We start from the raw sequence: 4543 nt of genomic DNA on the forward strand, positions 1-4543 counted from the left end.
CCAGGGAAACTAAACCCAAGCATGGATTGCTGTCATACCTTGTCCATATAATTCTTACAGGGTTAGAAAACCAATGTGTAATTTTGTAATTTGGGTGAACTATCCCTAAACATCAATCCAGGCGTTCTGAGATCTGGCATTCATCTGCAATGTAGTCAGCTTGGACAGGGCCATTTGCTTAAGAACCACAGATTTCACAAAACCTGCAACTAAAGTAATCTGACAGAGTGGATAACTGCTCACTGCTCCATGACTGCCTTCTGACACCATGTATCTAGTCTGTGTTGACTGACTGTGTGGCCTTTATTCCAACCTAAAGGCCAAACAGTCTGTGGATTCTATTTATAGCCGTCTCATAAAAGTGTGAAGCATCTGCTATGTGTGAAGCCTCCGCTATGCTGACGAAGCTATCTAGGGGGTCACGGAGCTATCTATGGGGTCACGGAGCTATCTAGGGGGTCACGGTAGCGTGAGTTTGGAGGGTGAATGTAACAGATGAGGATCTCTCAGCCTGATGTGTCTCGGCTGAATAGCTAGGTTTTGGGCGGCGCGACAGGGTAATATGTTTCAGGAGGGCAGTCGGTACTCGCCAAGCAGCCTGACATCCTTTAGACGTGGTTCAAGGTGAACGTTGACAGCACAATTAATAAAAAGCTTCTGTCTGAAACCTGTCTTGCCTACCGCTTAGAAGTGCAGTCACCTCCAAAATGATTGAAGGTGACTGATAGAAATGAGCAAAAATACTGTATAAAATAAATAATTCAAATACTGAGCTATGTTGTATGCAAAAAAAACATTTTGGGAAATGTTCATATTTTATACTAATTCACTTGCTCAGAGATGGATATTTTTTGAACAAGTCATATTTTCTGAACAAGTCATATTTTCTTCGGAGTGGCTGCAGAGCAGACTTTTCCCTGACCTTTTTATTTCTTCTGCTGACCAGCTAAAAGTCTTGGAAGCTTCTGCGCGTCTGCAGGATTCTCTACGTAGATTTTTTAACTAGCTGCTGCTCACTCTGCTACCGCTTCCCCATCCTTCCTCCCAGCAAAAATGATCGGTCACCTTTGTCTAGTTTAGCGTAGTCTACAAACTTCTTTGTCTGTTGTAACAGTAGGCTATTGCTAACATAAGTATGACACAAATAACAGGAAGTCTATTTAGGCAAGCTATTTATACTTAGCATATCAAACACAAGCAAGACACAGACAGGCAGTCTAAACAGCAATTACATTCAATTTTTTCATTCATTGCACACATTGGTTTAAAAGGAGGCAGACAGGCCATTCAAAGTAGGTTATGTCGAATAACAGTAGGCACTGGGCCTGTTCCAAAATGAACTCGCCCACTCTCAAACTCTGGTTAGCGGCTACACGCTTCAGCTGCCCAGAGTTGGAACAGCTACTCTGGTGAATTTCAATCATGCACAGTGTATCAAATCATGTGGTACTCAGCAACTCAGGCTACGATATAAATACTACAGCATCATCACAAATGTAAACGTCTAGTTAAAAGGCAGATTGTTTTGCCCCAATGCAATGTGTAGACTGAGCCCTGCTTCTGCTACTGCAATATCCTTACTGAAAACAGATAGAGAAGGTTGTAGCCTACATCCTAAATTAGCCTAGAAAATAGATTTATTTTTGGAATGTTCATTCAAATAGCCACAGGGTTGTTCTTTCTGCTGTTCAGAAATATGAGGCAGAGACATCGGCTACATCATGGTGTTGATCAAATCGGTTGAGGGTTGAGACATCGGCTACATCATCGTGTTGATCAAATCGGTTGAGGGTTGAGACATCGGCTACATCATCGTGTTGATCAAATCGGTTGAGGGTTGAGACATCGGCTACATCATGGTGTTGATCATATCGGTTGAGGGTTGAGACATCGGCTACATCATCATGTTGATCATATCGGTTGAGGGTTGAGACATCGGCTACATCATCGTGTCGATCATATCGGTTGAGGGTTGAGACATCGGCTACATCATCGTGTCGATCATATCGGTTGAGGGTTGAGACATCGGCTACATCATCGTGTTGATCATATCGGTTGAGGGTTGAGACATCGGCTACATCATCGTGTCGATCATATCGGTTCACAGTTCAGAAAAGGGGGATTAAAGAGAGAAATGTGCAGGGAGGGGGAGGATGAGCAGCAGATATGTTAGAAACATTTTAGGACAATTTGTGTTATAGTCTTGGTAAGTGTTGGGTGTTTTAAGAGGGAGTGTCCTCACCGGTCTTCCCTGACTATTTCATGAGACTGACTTGGCCCCAGTCTCAGTGCCCCGGTCTTAGTGCCCCAGTCTCAGTGCCCCAGTCTCATCTAAGGACATCAGCTCCTTCAAGAGTATCAAGTGTCTTTTTTGATTCAGTAATTTGTTGCTAGGGCAATTGAATTCAGGTTCCAATCCTCTACCTAGTAGCTTACTTAATAATTGTTGTTTGAGCTGTCTGATTGGTCAGTACTTGTGACTGTTGCTGTGGACATAGATTAGTTTTCAGGCCTGTTTATGTAATTGTCATGCTAATTCGTAGGCCTGTTGTCATCAAGGGGTATTTTTCTTCACCTCTGCTAGGCAATCGGCAATTAGACTGAGTACTTAGTGTCTCTCTTGTTTTTTCAGCAGCAGCTGTAAGCGGCGGTCTTGTCAAGCGGCGGTGTCGTCGCCAAAACTAAGACTGTCTCCAAAACAAAGATGTTCTGAGTTATTCAGAGGAAGGAAAGAGAGGAAGGCTCTCACTTGAGTATCTTCGTTATTTTTAGGTTATATCATTTTGGCTATATTGTAGCTTTGTCAACTATGTGTGTGTTTTCTATCTCTGTTCTTTCCTCTACTTGTAGGTTTTACAGACGTCCATGGCGCCCCCCTGCCCGTGGCTGCCAACACGTCTAATTTAGTGTACCCTGCGCGCACACAGCCCATGTGGAATTCCTGGCCTCAGGCAGTGTTTGGAACTGTCGATCTGCGGTCATCTGCGGTCATTTCAGCCTATGCTGCCCTTTTTGGTCCGCGACAGAGACATGGATTACTTAAATGGAGATTTTCTTTTCCCCCTCTCTCCTGTCCATCTCATTTGAATTCCATGCTGTCACTGTAACTTCCCCACTTCAATCCTACTCTCAATCAAATGAAATGTTTTATTCGTCACATGCATCGTAAACAACAGGTGTGGACTAGCAGTGAAAAGCTTACTTACTTGCTCTTCCCAACAATACAGAGAGAAACAACAGGTGTGGACTAGCAGTGAAAAGCTTACTTATGGCCCTTCCCAACAATGCAGAGAGAAACAACAGGTGTGGACTAGCAGTGAAAAGCTTACTTACGGCCCTTCCCAACAATGTAGAGAGAAACAACAGGTGTGGACTAGTCATGGCATGCTTACTTATGGGCCTTTCCCAACAATGCAGAGAGAAACAACAGGTGTGGACTAGCTGTGAAAAGCTTACTTATGGCCCTTCCCAACAATGCAGAGAGAAACAACAGGTGTGGACTAGCAGTGAAAAGCTTACTTACGGCCCTTCCCAACAATGCAGAGAGAAACAACAGGTGTGGACTAGTCATGGCATGCTTACTTATGGGCCTTTCCCAACAATGCAGAGAAAACATTACTAAAAGCTGCCCTTCCAACAATGCAGAGAGAAACAACAGGTGTGGACTAGTCATGGCATGCTTACTTATGGGCCTTTCCCAACAATGCAGAGAGAAACAACAGGTGTGGACTAGCATTTTAGAGTGGCCTTTTATTGTCCCAAGCACAAAGTGTACCTGTGTAATGATCATGTTGTTTAATCAGCTTCTTGATACGCTACACCTGTCCGGTGGATGGATTATCTTGGTAAACGACAAATTATGTGAGAGAAATACGATTTTGTGCATATGGAACATTTCTGGGATCGTTTATTTCACCTCATGAAACATGGGACCAATACTTTACATGAAGCGTTTCTATATTTTTTTCAGTATAATAGTCAAGTCATAGTGTTAAACCAATTGAACTATTTCTAAACAGGTGAGCTGGTTAAAATTTCTGGTGTTTTGTGGTGGAAAACTGAGTGGGTTGAGCATAATACGTCAACCCTGTTACCCATAGATATACAGGCTATAAATGTTTTAACAATTTCAACAACAAAAAATGTGCAGCTTGCATTCAATTCCCACTCCCTGTGTAACGGCCGTCGAAGGGGGTAGACCAAGGCGCAGCGGGTTGAGTGCTCATAATGAACTTTATTAGAACACTAAACATAACAAGAAAAACCACAACAGCCAAACAGTACTATCAGGTACACGAAACACTGAACAGAAAATAACCACCCACAAACACAATGAGAAAAAAAAACCCTACTTAAATATAGTCTCTAATCAGAGGCAACGAGATACAGCTGCCTCCAATTAGAGACCAATCCCAAACACTCCCAACCTAGACATATACAACCTAGAATAAACATAGAAATAGACTAACATAGAACATAACCCAAAAACCCCGAAACACACAAACCAAACACCCCCTGCCACGCCCTGACCAAACTACAATAA

The 4543-nt window shown here is 42.9% G+C and overlaps 1 long non-coding RNA gene across 1 annotated transcript; it reads right to left on the reverse strand.

Moving 5' to 3' along the window:
• Positions 1-1155: 1155 nt before the first annotated feature.
• LOC123725410 (uncharacterized) lies at positions 1156-3716 on the reverse strand. Its single transcript, XR_006757863.1, has 2 exons — positions 3685-3716; positions 1156-2074 (listed from the first exon to the last, which is right to left on the reverse strand). It is a non-coding gene; the product is annotated as an uncharacterized lncRNA (long non-coding RNA).
• Between the last annotated feature and the right edge of the window lie 827 nt (positions 3717-4543).

Source organism: Salmo salar, chromosome ssa12, assembly GCF_905237065.1.
Source record: "Salmo salar chromosome ssa12, Ssal_v3.1, whole genome shotgun sequence".
NCBI lineage: Eukaryota > Metazoa > Chordata > Actinopteri > Salmoniformes > Salmonidae > Salmo > Salmo salar.